The following is a 19,326-nucleotide window of genomic DNA, read 5'->3' as shown; positions in this document are numbered from 1 at the left end:
CAATGTTCATAAATGTTTTAAGAAATGCAGACAAACAAGTCTTAAAATCCATATTTACTGTACACAACTGAAAAAAACTAATCGTATTTATTTAATCCAGAGGGAGAAGTGACTAAAAATTTAGCATTTAATGATCAAGAAAAAAGTATTTGTCTTTGGAAATTACCATAGTATTTATTGTCAGGTAAGTTACAATAAGGTTATAGCTCTTCTCCTGGTAAATTAATAAAGCTATTAGGTCAACATAGATCTAGAAAGAAAATATTTCCTCCAATTGTGAGATTATTTGCAAAGCTTTGATTCAAAGGTATTTCTACAATAAAATATGTGGAGAATGCAAAGTGAATTTGCTTGGCTATGAGACTTATTTCATAAATAATAAAGATTACAGATGGACCTGATCCCATAAAAACTTACACACAGGCTTGACTTCAAGTACCTATGAAGTCTCACTTGCACTTCAAGTTGCAAGTTTGTAAAGGAATAGCAACTTAAATAGACAAGGGTATTAAAACGCTGCTGACCTGTACGGATCTAGTCCACATGCAATATAATTCACAGACATATACAGACTGTACAATTCTTCTTAATTTAGATAGAAAATGAAGCATCACTTGACTTTCTTACTTAATGAATATCAGAGGTAATCTACCCACCCTTTAAGGCTTCACCAGCTCTGAGGCTTCCTTCCCACCATTTTTGCCTCTCATCGTGTACACCTTGATATTCTGTTATTAATATTCTGTTATTAGCTCTTCCTGCTGGCTGGGTCTGTCAGCTTGTCAACTTCTCTTTTTATTGTCTGATATAGAACTGGCACAAAGAACACTAGATTCTGATCATTTTTTATTTCCCTTTTCAAAACCTACCACCACCACAATGCTTTAAAAGGCAGCTGGGCTCAGATTTAGAAGTGAGTTACTACAGCTGGAAGGTGCTTCAAAGGGTCCACCCATGTGTTGGGCCACTGTAATGACCACTTGCACCCTCTGAGTCTGATGTCATTGGGGGGTAAAATGCATGAACATAAACCTTTTTTGGTAAAATTAGAGCTGCCATGTTTTCCCTCACATTTACGTGAGCAGACAGAGAGTCAGGTACCGTGGCTTAGCTAACATGTCATGATTAATTAAGATATAGTAATTTGAGATCTCAGAGAGCAGCGTTAGCTGTAATTTCATTTATTTTACTCTTCTAAAAATTAAAGGCAAAAAATCATATCTTTTGCGACTTTTGAGCACCAAGTCAAGAAGGCCTCGATATTAATTAGGACTTTAATAGCTAATCACAACTAAGGCTATTTTAATCCAGTTTCTGTTCATTCATACTTCAAATGTATTTGTTCAGGATATTTTTCACTCTTTGTGCTGCCGTCTTTTTCCATTCACAATACACTTGCCATGCCAGTACTTAGATACACACAAAAAGGCGTCTGAACTGTTGTGAGGGTCCATGAAATAGATATGTGCTGCAGGCAGGAAATAAACTGTAAAAGAGGTTAGGACTGGATCTTCTTTAAGGCTCAATTCAATGGCAGAAAGCTCAATACCCATTTAACTTTGCAATATCTACCTGAGCGTCACTGTTAGAGACAGAATTTTAGGGAGTTCTGTTTTTTCCTGTCTCCCAGGGAACGTATCTGTGGTAGCATTTAACCCAGGACAAAGGAACTGGGCAAATCTCAGCAGAGTTCTCTCAAGGAACCTGTACAGAGACAATCTGAACTTAAAATGGAGTTAATGCCCTGAAGAACTATCAGCACAATGTGATAAAACAAGAAAAGTCATATGTGATTTAGACAACATTTTAAGAATATATGATGTATTTCTGTATTTCTTTTATCCTTAGTTTTTCCTGGGCTAACACTGTGAAAACAGTATCTTAGTATCTTCAGAATCGATCAGCTCCTTCTGCTTGATTCCCTGTTATCATAAAATGCAGTTGTATTGTCACATTTATTTCTATAACAACAAGTTGTGAAGTTATGAAAAAGTGAATTTTTGAAACAGTCTATAATCAAATAAAATATCTGCACTTTAGTTCATAAAGTTTGTAAGTTTATAAACTATATGTAATAATATAATAATATAAACTAAAACTACTAATAATAGTAATAAATAAAATCCCCTCAGAAGAGGACTATCTGTACAAGAATATCTTTAGTAACTAATAACAGAGAAGGAACCATACAGAAAGTAAAAATGCATAGCTAGCTATGTCTCTGATTTATTCCTGGGGTTTAGACTAGTGTCTAAATGCAATATGGACAGCAGCGGTAAGCTGTTTCCTAGGCAGAGAGAAAAATGTTGTTTTCTTCTTTTCCCTTTCTTGTCACAGAATGGTCCTCTGAACTCCAAAGCTAAGTTGCCTCCCTCATGTAACAGACACTTATTTGGATCGCAGCAAGAACATAAACTTCTGTGTTCTGGCATTCTTTTTACACCTTTTGAAAGTCACAGACCTGGCAGCAAACCACCTCGTTCTACATGTTCAGATTACAATCCCTAGAAAAGCAGCACAGATTACCTAGGAAAGTCTCTACTCCTCATTCTGAACCAAACACAAAACCAAACCTCCAAGCCACCTTGTTCTTTATATCCCTAAAATCTGTTCAAGGATTGACAGATTTCTTCTTCATTACCTCAAGCACCTCTGGTGCAAAGCACATAAATTTAGATATTGTTTAGATATTGTTTAGGTGGTGGTTCTGATGTGGCTACTCAGCATCTAGTGTGGTTCAGATGATTGGGGCAATGCAGTAGAACTGAAATAGCTTTGACTCATATTGTAAAAAATGTTATACTTTCCAACTTGTGATACTGGTAATTCTTCATTATCCATCTTATTGGAAACTATGCTAGTTTGACATTTTATATCACGAGCGACTCCTGACTTCACATCGGTTTGTGTGACTACTCTGCATAAGACTGGAAAGAACTGTCCTCAGAAAGGTTAACTTGTAATGGTAAGTAGCCATTCATCAGTGTCCTGGGGGGGGTTTCACAGTCAGTAATGCTTTTAATCTTGGTGCCGCTGATAATTGCTCCTATTTTTGAATTTAGACTGTTTCTTACTGGTGCGGGTGGTACATGTACTTGCACTATATTTATAAGTCCAACCTTTGTTACCAGCCCCTCAGTAAAACTGGTAGTACTGTCTGTCATTTAAAGCCTGGGATGACTAATGACTTCCCGCAGTTAAGTGCTAGAAAGACAGAGGCTATTCTAATTGGGACTTCCTGTCAACTAAAGCAAGTATCTCTTACTCTCTGCGCATTGGAAGGGTGTCATCCTGAACTCACTCATCCTCTGAACAGTCCTGTCATCTTTATTGATTCCGAGGCAAGTCTCATAGTGGCTCAATTTCTAAGGTATAATACTTTATTTTCAACAAACCAACCAGTCACATCATCATTGCTATAAAGATTCAGTTATATTTTCCTTTTTTTCTTCGGAAATAGAGAAATTGTCTTTTCTGGTCTTCCTAAATAATCTGGTAAAAATATAGCTCTTTAAAACTGCATTGTCCATTTTATTCTTTTTTTTTTTTTCTTGAGCTGCAAGACAGTCTTAAACTTTCATGTATACATCAGATCTAAAATTTCCAGCCCCTGCATGAGATGTTAACAAATACAAGGCAAATAAACATTTCAGTCACAATATTCATGAACCCAGCTAAGCTCATATTTGAGGCTCACCACACAGTGATTTTGCCCATGTCATCGCTGCAGTCAGGAAACCAAAACCCGAACCAAGCCAACCCCAAGATGATTCTCTTCTCAGTCCTAGCAGAAACCAGCCACTTGGCATTTCTGCCTGTGCAAAATAAAATCAGAAGGTCAGGAACATACACTGAAGCATGATGATGCATATGCGAGGTATAGGCAAGGGGGAAGTAAGACATATAACTTTATTGCTATCTATAGAACTAGTTGAAGAGTTTATTGTAATTATAATTTTTTCATTATGTTTCTTTACTTATTATTTACCTTATTGACTTTTTCCTATAATTCTATAATTTTAATGTTCACCATTTAAAATATTTTTCTAAGATAAAAATGTGTAAGATATATAAAAACATCACTACACTCACGTATAGGGACAAGCCCTATGAACTACATGTACTAGGATTATCATGCTGTATGGACCAACTCAAAGAAAATACATAGGCTTTCTATTACACAGAGTGAGGCTGAAGACTTAAACCACTTATTTCAAAAGACTGAAATAGTCTGTCCCCTGAGAATGTTAGATACCTCTTTCACCTTATGTGCTAAATCTTGTTCTGTATTCTATAGATGCCAGTCTTCTCTCTATGGCTGCTTACTGATGTTCAGCCCTGCGGGTAGGCTCCTCTGGCTGCTTTTACACTGAGGTATGAGAATGATATTCTAAAGTTCATAAGTATTGCTGTAACCTTGGCCACATACATATTTGAATTAACTGTTTCAGTGCTGCTTTTCTAGAGCCAGACCTGTGCTAAGTATTTTCACCCAAGTAACAGATAGTCAGTTACTTGAAGCAGTTAATGAAATTACAAGAATTAGCAGAATGAGGATAAAGACTGTGAGAGAACCTATAAGGAATGTGTTAACTACTTCAAGCTAATAGGCAAAAAATACAACACAGTAAAAGTATCTCATTTCAGTAAACTCAATATATAGGTGCATGGGGAAAAATAGATCTTGTCCTATTCCCAAACCTGTCACAATTAAATGGTAAAGGTCCGTTAAAACATGGGTGTTTAAAAAAGGCATTGTTGTGATCTATGACTAGGAAGTTGCTACCATTAGACCTAATAATGGATTATCAGTGCAATAAAATCTAACAGATGTGTGGCCTCACAAAGGAGTTAACGTGAATACAGCCCTGGCCATGTGGGTTAGCTGAAGCCAAGTCAGAGCAGACACACTGCAAATTCAATGCCTGGCGTACTGATGAATTGCCATGCTAAAACATCTTAAGGCATGTGCGTTAAAGTTTTGGGGCTGAAATGTTGACCAACTCTATGATTCTTAACCCACTCTGGGAGAACTTGACCATCTCAGCATCCTAAGGTGAGGATTGGGGGCAACACAGGAATAACAGGGCTTGTGCAGGAATGTAGGAATAGCCTGGGCTAGTTAAAACAAAGGCAGGCGCCAGTCTCCTCTGCACTGAACCTGTCTGTGAGCCCTCTATCCCACTCTGCTTCAGAGAACTCCTAAAAAGACCAAGAGCCGATCTAGAGCCAACCAGATATAAAGACTCTACATGGTAGCACTTGTGCCTTCCCAATTGTAGACTAAACAATCTGACACCCAGTTTCAGTGTGTGAGTGACAGAGTCAGGAAAATAAACTGAAGAAAAAAAGTAGGGTCTTTGCCTTGAGCACTGAGATCTGTTAGAGGGGAAGTTTATCCTTTTGCATTTAGTGCCAAAGATATGAGCATCTCTCTTATCTTTAAAATGTTGTATGGCAATTCCCCTCCCTTCCCGAAAAAGCTGCCTGCTGGTTAATTTCACAGATATCAACTGAAATGTGGATTTGCCAGCTCTGTGTAACCCACCCCAAATCTAGCAGCTGTACTTGTGCACATGCAGCATCAAGCCATCTGTGAAATATAGCACAAAGTACTTCCTTGACTTAATAAAGGACAAGAGAGAAAGGCTTTAGCACTGTTAAGAAGCCTTTCTTCTGAGGAGTGTTTTGGCCAGATTATGTCTCGCTTCCTGGGAGGCATGCAGAAACGGGCGTCTTGGAAGAGCCACAAGGAATTCTGGCTGCGGAAAATAGCATTCCTTCTGCGGGCTCTCGGTGTGTGCACACCACTGTTGGAGGAACAAATGGTGGCCATATGCTTCCTCTTGCGAGCAAGCTAGGCATATGTGACCACTGCCCTGCTTATACCAATGCCTCTGTGTTATCATGCAAAAATCCAGCACCCCAGGAACCGCTGATCTTGTTGATGTGATCTTTGCCAGGACCCATACCTAGGAGCAAAGAAGATATGGCAAAAGCGTATTCCCCCTCTTTCAGTGGCTGATTTCAATCTGGCTAATTTCCCTTTGTGAGTGAAATGAGGAGCGGGGAGGGTGTTCTTTTTTTTCCTTTCCAATGTTTGTGGATTATAACGTGACAGAGAAGAATTCAGCAATCACTGGTTGACAGTTTGGTTTGACTCTTATGTGAACACTTTCTTCTTCTTTTTTAAAGAGATGCTGCAGATCAAATGCCTGACTCTCCACGTTGATCTTAGTTTAATATGCTCTTTAGTGGTACAGCTCTTGACTTCTCTCCAGGTATCTGCACTGGTACTGGAGAATGATATCCAGACTGTAATGCCACTAATTCACTCTAATTCTAATTCTGAGTATGAAAGGTGCCAGCTCATTTTCTGTGCAGACTTTTTTTTTAATTTCCAGTGTCTTGAAAGAAGGTTAATGAAATTATACTAGAAGCTTGGCCTCAAGTCATGTTTCCATCAGGATTTTGAATAGTATGTTATTCAGTCTGTGAAGGAAGATGAGATCTGAATCCAGGTATTTTTCGGATTCTTCATAAACACAAAAGTCACCTGCAAAAATGAAATCTAGATTATTTTCTAAAATAATTTCATCATTTGAGCCTCTTTCCTTCATAGCTATTTGGATCAGGGTCAATTCTAATTCAAATATGCGTCCAATCTTGGGTTAATAATTCATTCAAAGCATTTTATATTTGTGAGTCTTTCAAAAAAATTAATGTCTTCAAAAAGAGTAAAGTAGATTGCATTTATAAGATTGCCTGTGGCTCCACCCCTACAAACAGATATTGAAGAAGTATACCATTTTCAGTCACATGACAGTGAAAAAAAAAGCTTGCTTGAGTCGATCAAACTGTTTTTATGGAAACTGGTAACGTATTTGTTAGCTACATCAAGGAAGTAAATCAATAAAGTATATTCCAAATTGCACCTGAGACATACACAGTTGCTTGCTCTCTCTCTCTCTCTCTCTCTCTCTTTTTCTCAGCTGGAATTCCTGTTGGTACGTTAAAAGGTTGATGGGATTAATAGAAAAATAAGTCATCTTTACTGGGTTATGTTAGAACAAATTCAAAGAGATTTTTTAAGAAAATAAAATCCATTGTTGACCTTTCTCACTGAAACCTTTAAAAAAAGAACATTGCATATTGCAGTATTTTACTTTTTTTTTAGCAAATTAACTACAAAGAAATGTATATAGTGGTAGAGTTCCACTTGCAAGGAAGCCTTGGCTTTACGTTTGCTTTTCAGTGCAACCTGGTCTGCAAAGCAGTTATTTGTGTTGTTCTGGAAGTCACAGTCTGTACACCATGAAGACAGATACAAATGCTTCCACCACTTAAACAGATGAATGAACTTCATTTCTCTCTGAAACCAGATGCAGTTTGTATGCTGATCAGTTATTTCAATAGAAAGGAGAGTTTAATTTCTTTAATAAATGAAATTATGTGATCTTATGCTTGACTGGCAAGTGCGTAGGTGTATCTGAAGATTTCAGAAGTAGAAACCTGCCTTGAACAAAAAGGAGAAAGGTAGGGAAATAATACCTCAAAACATTTTGGCATTAGAGACAGAGAGATTGCTCTGCTAATATGAATAACTGGCAGTTCATACATGAAATTATGGGTCTGACTAAAAGTAGTCTTCTCACATATTATACAAATGTGCTTTTTACAATGCACAAAGATCTCAGGGTACTTTACTAAACTTTCAAGCCTGTGAAACGGGCATACTTGTATTTCTTCTACACAGTTCCCAGGGGCCTAGTTAAGGAACAAGGTTATGTTTTTGCTCTCAGTGCAGTGCAAACAAGAAAAGTCCATGCTTGAGAGTGAATGTGGTCTAGATCTATCTCAATAAGCAGATAATCAGGATGGAGAGAATAAAAGCGTACGGAGAAAAGAAGAGGATTTGAATACTTGGCAGAAATCTCTGACTACACAGACATTACCAGCTGCAAGTGTTTTTCTGGTATGTTTTGCAGGAAAGCAAAACAGTAGTTAGTGTTAAGGAGAGATCTGAAGGTGGTTGGAGTAGGACCTACAGGCAAATGCAGCCAGACTTGAGGATGCCTGCAATGGTATGCTGTAAATGAATGTCTCCAATATTGAAATGAATGTGATGCAGAGGTTTCGCTTAGTATTAGCTTGCAACTTGGAGTAGACACGCATCACATTATCTTTTGAACTCCCTAAAAAGGAAGAGGTTACTTAGCCACCAAGACTAGACCACTCTTTTATTCCCTGTTACACCCTTTTACTCAAGGAAATCTGGGGAAAAAAAAAAAAAAAAGGCATTTGCCTACTGGAGGTTTTCCCCTTGGCCTCTTTTTTACTTCTGCCTCAATCTGGTATGAACCAATCTTTCTGGAGTCACTGTTCCAAGTGGCTTGTCTCACTTCAGTTTAATGTAACTGTGCCTCCTTGCTGCCACGAGATTGAGAGAATTCCCTAAGCCTTTGCCAGATTTACCACAGTGAGAAAGATGCCTTTTGGACCCTGAAAAGAGGGAATTGGACCCCCCCCCCCCCCACCCCAATCTAAGACAGTTGCTATGTGACAGTTATGGGAAGAGAGGGAGAAAGGGACAGCTAAAGGGAGAAAAACACTTCTGGAAACCTAGTCAGAAGTTTAAATTAACAGGGAGAGGGGCCAGACGGAGAGGACAAGAAGCTCCCATCCAGCGGACAATGAGAAGCAGGCATTTGCAAAAGGGGAGCCATCTCCCATGGTGGAATATGACCTGTCTGTCATTAAACCAACTTAGGATCTAAGAGGAAAACAGCAATAGTCTATCTATCTCTGTAAAAGGAATGGAAGAAAGGTGCCTAAACAGCAGCACTATAGCAATGCTTCTGGCTGAAACTTAATTTTGATTCAATTTCACATGAAATGTGCCAGTATCTTTTAAGAGACTGTTTTTTTTTTGATTCAGGTTAATTCAACTTCAGACAGCTTTTTTATTTTATTTTATTTATTTTTTAGTAGAAAAACTGAAATGCTTTGGTGAAATTGAAATTTTCTTTAAGAAAAACTTGGAATATTCCATTCTATGTCAGAAAATCATTTAAGCAAATAATTACCAGGCAGTCACACCATATATCTTGCTGCTGTGTTATTTATATTTTATTGTGCTAGGTAAATAGCCAGGTCTTGGAAGATTTTTGTCCTTTTAGAACCTTTAAAGCTAAATTTTAGCAGTGTAAATTAGAAATTAAAGGTCAAATATCTATTCCGTACATTGAATTTCATATCCGTTATATGTGAAACTAATATATTCCCAGAATTTTCTCTCTCCTCTTGCCTCATTCTTTGATAAGCTTCTGAAAAGACTTTTATCTGGGGCCCTATCTTTATGCCATTCTTATGAAGAAAGAGTGCTGCAGCAAATGGATTGATCTTGAGAGCAAAGTTAGAAGATTAGGAAAATAGATAACAGACTTAGCCGACCCCTCTCTTTGCCTCAAGGAGCCACTTTACAGACCATTGCAAACTCACTCATAATCTGTAAAACACAGATATTCATCACTTTTACTAGGTAGTGTCTGTAGCAGTAGGAGGATAAGATGGGGAGGTTACATGTTTGGTTGCCAAATTCTCCACATAAGCCTACAGTCATAATAGCAGCTAGAGGAGCTCTGTGAGGTAAAACATTCACACACATACATACCCCTGAGACCTTATTAAGCTTAATAGTTCAGAAATGCTATGAGCAGTTATATAGAAAATTAGAGCCAGGCATTATGCACAGATGAACAGACATTTCTCTATTCTCTCAACTTCTCTCAGTGAACTGCATGGGAGATGGGAAGATTCCTAATTCTCCCTACAGTTAGGAAGAAAAAAAAAAAAAAAAGAAAAGTTGAACTAATTTAAAATCTACCCCAAGGGAATGTTCTTGGCCCTGGTAGGTTTAAAGGAGATTTCTGTAAAACCTTTTGCTTAGCCTCTGTCATACATTTGCCTGACGCACTCTATTCCTTGAGGGATTCAGGTGGATTCATTTCTGCTGCTCTTGGTGCATACACTTAATTTTACAGATTATACAAATGGTATCTCCTGTAAACTGATGTTACTCATCCATGAAGATGAAAAGAATCTTTAAAAAATTTAACTCAGTCAATACCACAACTATGATCTGATAGGAAGTGATGATCTTGACCGAATGCATTTATTTTTACAGTTAGCTGTGTTGTGCACTGCATTTCCAGTTAGTAAGATGCCCTGTCATGTTCACCACAGTTTGGAGTGGTGCAGATTCAGTGTTTGCTTTAGAAACAATGTCTTGTTAGGACTTTGCATCCTCCGTGCTGAGATGAGGCAGGCGTATTATCTGCTATTAATAGGGGGGTATGTCAGTTCAACTGCAGATATTTGCGCAGTGGTGTAAGACGAACAACGACACACAAAAGCTTTCAGGCAGTTCTTGGACATCAGCTGAGAACTTTGATAAATCCAAAGACTCGACGGAATCTTAGGCCTTTTCTATTGGGCACAGCATCATGCACTTGATACTTTATGATATTCATATCCTAGGCTCTATTTTCCTAAGAACGATTTTAGGTTGTAATCATTTTAATTTTATAGACTCACTAGAAAAGTGATATCCCATTTTATGGCTTTTATTTGTCTTCTCAATCATATGTTTTGCACGTTAAAATAAGAACAGGTGACTGATATTTGTGCAGGCAGTGACTCTTACAAGAACCTTGTTTTATACATATAATTAGTGATAAATCTTAAAAGCCCAGTCAACTCCGCTAACATTTTTAGTTCGCCTCCTAATAGCTTATGATAAATACTCCTGGGAAATGATGAACTTAAATGCGCTTCTTTATATGATCATCTAAGTGTTTCAGATTTCAGAGACCTTAGTATCAAATAATAAAGAGGACCCATAAAACTACACTCATAAAACAAGTAAAGCATGTAAGTGGGTTCTTCCTGGGACAAAGTCATTGCAGCTTTGGCACGTGGAAAGTGAGATTTTTAGCAACTGCTGTTTGGAGTGACGATCCTATTAGCAAGTCCATAGCTCTATAACAAGTAAGTTGCAAGGCACAAGAAGTCACACTTCACAAAATCAAGCAGTTCACACTTGTTTGCTTTTGATCCTTTTTTGAGGAGCCTGCGAACTCTGTTTATTACTGCATTAACTGTGTAAATTAGGAAACGGTGGAGCAATGCTTGGATGGGAGGTTCTCAGGATGTTCCAAGGTGCATCTTTTCTCTTACAAAATAATAATAAAGTTCCCTAGCATTGTGCTCCAAAAGATATTATTGCTGAATGTTATACTTTGTCTGATAAAGTGAGATTTTTTTTTAGAAGATGAATTATTAACTGAGGATGCTATGGAGCTTTACAAATGATTTTAAATATCCAAAATCAAGTCCTGGCCGAATTCCAATTTGGATAATTTATTTGCTGCTTAGTTAAAGTTAACCTATCTTTATAATTAGATATGCCGGTATACTCTAGTAGAATAACTTTTAGGTCAGTGGAATTACATTAATTTATACCAAAGAGGAACTGGCTCAGTGTTTTTCATCACATCTTGCCCTAAGATCTCACTAGGGAGGCTATTAATAGATTAGGAATACCATGAGGGAAGGGAAATGGGGAAAGGGGAAATTGGATAAGTCTTTAAAATAAATTTAATCCAATCAGAACTACAGAGAGGAATGAAATTCTAGTCACGCGGTTACAGCATATTGGCATTATAGAGCAAAGTTCTTAGTTTTCCTTAGTAACGCTTTCTGTATTCAACTTTTCCATTTGTGCCAGACAGTCAGTATACTAAGCTTACAGTGCATCATTCAGATCGGTGCTTTCTCTCTGTTTCCTTGTATTCCTTGCCTATCTGTCTGTCTCCATCTCCCGCATCCTACCCTAGAGCTGGAGCTCTTTGGGGCCAGGAACCTCATTTTGTTCTACGTTTGTGTTGCACCCAGTGCATATGCGGCCTCGTTGGGCATGACCACGAGCAAAACTGTAACAAAGGGTCCATGGGTGTCTGGGGCAGCCCCCCACTTCACCGGGCTTGTTTCACCTGTGGTCTGCAGAGCCTGCCGACCGTGGTGCTGTGGTGGATGTCCAACCCCTATTCCTGGGGGCAGGACGGGAGCAGGCAGCGAAGCATGGGTGCGTTTACCTCCATTTGGAGGCATCTCATTCTGCTTTGGCTCCGATCATACACACACGTGGGTGTGAACAAGCAAACACAGATTAAAACTGAATTCCCTGAGTTTTTTACACAACGCTTAGGAACGAGACACAACTTCAATTATCCACTGTTTGAATAGTGATAGGTCTCTGACCTGCCATCAAACCTCACGCTAGCTGGCTCCCAAGTCCGTGATGGCTCGTGGAGAAGCACGGTGGTGCTACTGACTTGATTCACAGCTGCTCAAAAGTATCAGTAAACCTTGTTCAGGAGCTTGTGTCGATGTGTTTCATGCACACAAGTGGAAAATGGTCGCTGCTCCAGTCTGTCGATGACAGTCTCTGAATGAATAAAGCACAACATTGTTTCTAATTACAGTAAAATTTAATAGGTACTCATTTCTCTGTCCCATGTCAGCATAACATTTACGAGTAGCGTTAATTTATTTTAAGTGTATTTACTACATGATGAATTTTCAGTCAAAATGTAGTCTAGAAACGGAAGGCATTGTATAAATTTCATTTGCATTTGTTTCATACTTGCTGTATTTGACGATATCAACATAAAAATCTATGCATGTATGCTGGTAAATACTGTTATTACTTTTTAAAAGAGAGACTTTTTACAGGAATGTATTTAAACAAAAAGCTATTGTATGATGTCTTCTACCAAAGACGTGGACACGCTAATAAAGCCTTAAAGATAACTTCTTTGTTTGTGCTAGACATAATTTTTATGCTTTGTGATCTAGCAATGGACATAATGTTAATGACTGTACACTATCCACTCAGCAAGCAGTGCTGTTGCGTCCAACCTGATTTATAAAACAACAACACAACAACACTAGTTAGAGCATTGTATTCTACTTGCCAGATGGTTAACTCCCATGGGTTAATGAGTATACCCAAATTCTAGATGATTTAAGATGTCCTGCAGATATTTCCTTAGGTACCAGGATTGCTGGCTGTTAATTTACATGTGTACTGTATTTTCCCCTCTCTCTATTGGTCTCCCGAGAATTCTGAATTTCTTTTTGCCCATAAAATGCTAATAAGCCACATTTAATTCCCCCCTTTTTGCTGATCTGACCATCAAAACATTGTTTTCAGATTTCAAACACTTCATCTATTATATTGAATTAGTTCCTTGCAAAGGGCCAAATTTAAATTTAAATTTGTATATACATGAGCGCACACACACAGGCCTTTTTAGGTTGCATGTGCGATTTCCATACATCTATTTGGCAGTCATATCTCAAGACCTCATCACTGAAATGCATTTGAGCGTATTTACAAATAGTCCAGAAGAAATCCAGGCTTTGTTTTATGCCACGGCAAAAATTTTAATTTGTATCAGAGAGGGATTTAGCATTCTTGATAGCTGAAACCCAGGGAATGGATCCCCCACTAATCACAATGTTTTCCTGAGATCTCCCTATAGCGGCGTGGCACTTCATTACCTCTGACTCTGCCTGACTGGCACATGCTCATCTTGAACGACAGGAGATTTAGAAACAACAGGAAGAACATTCATGTTCTTAGGAAAAGATACAAGTTAGGTACAGCTGTATTATTCTTCCATGTGGGGAAAAAAATAGGCATGCAAATTGCAGGGTAGGATGTCAGAAATTTAGTGGTAAATGAAATGGAGATAGGGCAACTTACTATTTAAAGACAGAGCACCGGCCTTCAGCCTTCCAGTTACTAGCCCTTCTCTATTATCAAGTCGCCCAAGTATATTCAAAAACCGTAACTACACCACTCTGTAGAAAATGATATGTTGGGAAAGTCAAAGAAGGACTATTGGCAAAAGAAAAGAGAAAATACGGAAAGAAGTACAGTTATTTTGTGTAGAAACATAGGTGCTGACATCGTGAAATAGCTCACAGTTGTGTTCTTTTTGGCAGCAGCTGCTAGTGTTAAGTTTTGTGAAAGATATTCTAATGGGAAGTTTCTTCCTGACTCTCTTTCACCCATTTAATGGACACACATGTTCCCTTTTACCTATATAGATGTTTAATCTTCATTTTTAAAATCCTATTAAACTCTTCATATAAACAATATTTTGAGGCAGTGAGTTCCACAAGGTCAGCATACATTGCATGAATCTTATCTTCGTGTTTTAGATTAAATAATTTATCCTTACAATTTTGTTAACTCTTTCCTTATTTTTGATGAGGTGATATTTTAATTTACTTTTCAATTCACTCTTCAAAGCATTTATGTGCCTTTTCAAATCCTGTTATTTTCTGTGCCCAGCTCATAACTCTTTTTGTACATGTCTCCTCAGAACTGACTATTTTGTACAAAGTCATACAAGCTTAGGGTCCTAGTGCATGACTGCAGTTCTTAAGCACTAGGACTATGCACGTTACTCCTTTCCTACTGCTCACAGCAGCAACAATGAACAATCCTAGCTTTTCCAATCAGATATAGAAGTCTGTCCACCACCCTAGAGTTATGCACTGGCTACCTTTGTATCCTTTCTACTATTTCATTTAGTCAGGATGGTAAGAATTCTAAATAATATTTAATCTGAGGGAAAGCCATCATAACTGCAAAGAAAAAAAAATCCGTTTTGTTGTATTCTGTATGCATCTAATGTTCTCCTTTGTTTTCTTTTTATCATGACTGTACTCAAACTAATGGTTTTCCTTGAGCCATCCATTTAAATATTTGTATTTTTCTCTCCTGAGTCATCACAGTGAATTTCAAAACCAGTCATGTGCATGAGTAATGCAGATGATTACTTCCCACCTGCATTACTTTGTGGGATTTCTGTTTCCCCAAGGTAAAGTGGAGATACCTGGAAATACCATTCAAGTACTCCAACAGCACACAGACCAAATGTACAGGGTCAGCAGAAAAGGGAAATGCTAGCATCAGCATATTGATTTACCACCTCATATACTGATACACTCGTACAACATCATATACTCATCCCATGGCTGAGGTGACTGTCCAATGTCTGTAAAATTCGTTCACCAAATCCCGGAGTTATGACTTTGTTTTCAAGCAGGGATAATGCAGCAGGGACATGCTGAGCACTTCATACTCTGCCCTCCTTGAGGTAAGGCTCATAGCTCTCTGGCTGTACTTCTCCTTCACCCGTCCATACCTCCCTGCGCTCCACGAGAAAATCTTTGCTTTTTTGTTCCTCAGGCTTCTGTTCTGCTATTATGGAAACAGGCAGGAAAGACAAGGCCTACCCTGTTCTTCTTTTTTTCCCTGAATTGAAAGCTAATCAGTTTCTATGAAGAAACACTACAGAAAACCTATGTTAATCCAGATACTGAGCTAGGATTTTGCAGTTTTCCTGCTGATAGCAAAAAAGTGATTAAAGTCACAAGATTAAAAACAAAAACCAGCTTGCATTAGTCAATCTGGGAGCGTTCTGCCAGTGCACAAGCAGCCTGTCTGTTGAAGCACATCAGTGAACCAACTAAAGGCAAAGAGCACTATAACTAGGGTCCTATTTAGGCAGAGAGAGCGGAAGTGCTTCTGCTGGGCTGCCCATGCCAACCTCAGAACAGGATGCTTGAAGGTGCAGGGTGCTGAGATACGCATGGTACCTACACGCACGCCTGCTTGAGTTAAGAACCTGTAAGACATAATTTGTCTGCCTCTCACTCTGGATTAATAAAACCTGCTTCTCTGACTGTGACTGTCTTGCTTCCAGAGCTGGGTGAAATGGTTAGAATTTACTAATTGGGAGATTTACTTGATTAGAGACGTCTGCAGCTGAATAGTATCGTGAAGACATAGTTTAGGGGAAGCCCTTTTGAGAATGGAGATCAGTCTTCGATAATCTCGCTAACCTCTCAGAGAGTGCCAAGTCACGTAAACAGCATTCGCTCTAGAAGTTCGTACACTTCAGTTTTATCAGCTTCCTCGATTCAGTGTTTGTTTCAATAGGGTTATTGTCCTCCAACTTCAAAACACAAAAAGAAATGACAGATATTACTCCATGCTGCTGGAAACCTCAAAGCCTTGATACTACCACCGAATCTGACCACATGAACCGAGGTCAAAATCTTTATGAACAGCAACCCAGTTCTCATGAGACAACTTCATAAAAGGAAATGCACCACCTATAGAGACACTGATACTTCCAGTGCTACGTGCACTTTGTTTATAAACCTGCGCTTGCTATTTCAGCCTTTACGTACCACTAAATACTGCCAGGTCTGATTTCAGGGGAGAAACTGTCTCATACTCATGGTAGCACATAAACGTGGGGGCTGTAGCACAGAGTTTCTGCCTATGATTAGGTTTAAAGGAGTTAATGCCAGAGGAGAAATGTCCTGACTTGTTTCTTACAGATGGGAGAGCTGAAGAATGCAGAGATGGTGAAGCCTGCTCAAGGAGAAAGAGGGTGCTCATGACAGGTCCAGTTCTTTAATTCACTGAACCCCAATGAGCAAATAGGACATGAAAATTCCTATTTTAAATTGCATATCTAGCCTATTTTCTGCTCACTGTATAAGTTTTTTAGCTTATTCTCAGGATAGCAAAAGTATAAAAAGTATTATGACAAGCATTTCAGCACAAAGGCAATTCAGTATATGATTCTATTCTCATATATAATATCCAATGAATACGTACTTAGGAAACCAGTAGTATGATGGGCAATGAAGCAAGCAGTAAACAAGAAAAGTATATGCTAAGTGAGCCAATATATGGGAAGAGCTACCGGCTGAATGCCCATCTATGGTAATCTAATCAGCCAGGACTGAATACAGCTCCGCCACCCAAACACAGCGCTATAGGATGCCAGCTGCATCTGCTTCCACTCCTAGTTATTCCTATTTCTGAACAAAGTACAAAACCAAGCTCTTAGGGAGTAACTTCTAATAGCATACCCAAATAGGCAGTGCTGAGAGAGGTGTTATAAGCCTTTAAATTGCCATTAGCTAATCAGAATCATTGTTCAATGACCATTATCTTTTATTAAATGGCCACTGAATCAGAATGTTCATACTGCTTTTCAATTAAAATGTAGAATAGTCAGAATTACTCAATAGCATCTATTAGCAGCAGTAGGACCACTGAAGCAGCCATTAGCAGGAGGAAATTCTGTGCTCAAGAAGGTAAGTTTTTTTTTTTTTTCTGGTAGATGCTTATTTCTAGCCATGCATATTTCAAAACAGCTTTCCAAACAGGAACTAGGATTTATTCACAAACAAAGGCATAACCATCCTCTTTTACCTTTTGAAAAAGGCAAAACCATTGATTTCTTTCTCTGTGCAGGGATGTTGCTAGAGTCTTTTCTATATCTTTGTCCATGGGGAAGTATGATAGCTCCCACTCAGAGGTACAGAATGGGAAGATTCTCCCTGGCACAGGACTAGCTTAGCAAACATATTCTCATATATTTTTAGAAAGGTTGAGCCGTGATATGTTAAATCTGATAATGACATGAAAATGCCTTCAACATCAATCATTAAAAATGCAATGATATCAAATGTTCTGGAGTTCTCGCAGTGAGACCAAAGAGATATTTTATAATATACAGTCATAACTATGAGGTGAGACTTTATAAATAAGTAAAACATAACACATGTGCATATGTGCTCCTACAAAGAAGTCTCTTCTCTCTTACTTAGCATACTGGTAGAGGTAAAATAATGAATAACCAGGTAACAACGAGTTAATTCTCCCATAGGAAACAGAAGCACGTAGTTAAATACTACATCACAAATTACCATTTTTATGTCACCACCTCACCATGACTTTAGCACTAACCCATCTCCATCTTCACACTCTCATTAGGATATAATGCATATTCATGGTCCTGATTATATAGCCACTTTCTTGACTAGTTTTAATTGTGCATAAAGACATTGTGACAGGAGACCTGACCTTTTCAAGATCATTTTCTCTCCATTACTTTTCACAAAGCTATTAACTTGTCGCCTTCCATAAGATTGCAATAATTTATTTCCCATTAATAAAAAATTCCTGGTGCCATGCAAATTAAAATTTATTCAGCAAATAGAATTCTTTGGATTATTTTCTAATGGCTTTATATACTTCCAGCTTAGGAAGAAAAATAATATTAATGGATACAGGCTGAGTGGATAATTGCATATATAGGAGAAAAATGAATGTGCAACTGGTGCTGTGGCTTACTGCACACCAATTACCCAGAAGAGTTCCTTTACTTCCTTTTTCAAGAAACATATTAAATAATTTATTTCAATGGATATCATTATAATCTTGAAATTATTCCCATTGCATAAAAAGCTTGGCAACCTGATGCACAAACAACAAATGTTGGTATTAGAAAACTCGCACTAAGTAAAAATACTTCTAAGTGTAAATGAAACTACTGAAGGAGTAACTTTGACAAAGTTGCAACAGCACTGCAATGGAATTAGAGATGGATTACATGGTGCAGTGATAAATATGATTTCTATTTCAGAGTGCTTCTCCAATATGAGTGAATTACCTTGAAGTTGCATAAAATATTAATGATAGAATGGTTTAGGTTTTCTGAGAACTTTTTAGTTCTGAGACGTTAATAAAAATATTGATTTAATAGGAAAAACAGAACATCATAAATCAGCAATATTTATCTTTTTTTTTTTACAGTTTAAACTATGATATGTTCTTAGACTTGCTTACGTAAGTTCCTAATGGGAAAAGTAGCTCACATATGTTTTAAGCTGTGTATTAGTAATATGTAGTAATTACTGCACAAACAGAAATTTCAGTGTTTAGAAGCTGGCATGAAAACTGCAAACCATGTAATAGCAGACATTTCAAATCCCTGACCATCTAAGCAGGGGGTGGTGATGATAAAACCCAGTGATATATTGTTGGAACATTGCAAAGTCTTAGAAAAAGAAGTCATTAAATTTTCTACTTCAAAGTCACAGAAATGTGAGCTGAAAGAGGAACCCTTGGCTGTCTGCTATTTCCTCCTAACAATTCCAGATTGTTCCCACTCCTCTCTGGTGTATCTGTAAGCACTTGCTTAGAAACTTTGTAATATTACTAAATAGTGCTGTATGTTCAGTTGTACGACCATGAGTAAACACCAAGAAAGGTGTTTAATTCATTAGCAAGATGGACTATAGTATAGAAATGTGGAGAGCAGCATGAAAAGATATGAGGAAAAAAAAGAAGAAGGAATAGTTTTACAGGGCAGCTGGACT

At 38.0% G+C, this 19,326-nt stretch overlaps 1 long non-coding RNA gene across 1 annotated transcript in view; it reads right to left on the bottom strand.

Annotated features, from left to right (window-relative positions):
- Positions 1–5,147: 5,147 nt before the first annotated feature.
- The window catches only part of LOC138066074 (uncharacterized), a 35,316-nt gene continuing 21,137 nt past the window's right edge, over positions 5,148–19,326 (bottom strand). Inside the window, exons 2-3 of the long non-coding RNA XR_011139284.1 lie at positions 12,322–12,508; positions 5,148–6,556 (exon numbers count right to left, since the gene is read on the bottom strand). This is a non-coding gene — a long non-coding RNA (uncharacterized lncRNA). The remainder of the gene's footprint in view (positions 6,557–12,321; positions 12,509–19,326) is intronic.

Source organism: Struthio camelus, chromosome 2 (assembly GCF_040807025.1).
Source record: "Struthio camelus isolate bStrCam1 chromosome 2, bStrCam1.hap1, whole genome shotgun sequence".
Taxonomy (NCBI): domain Eukaryota; kingdom Metazoa; phylum Chordata; class Aves; order Struthioniformes; family Struthionidae; genus Struthio; species Struthio camelus.
This window is presented reverse-complemented; position numbering and strand designations above follow the sequence as displayed.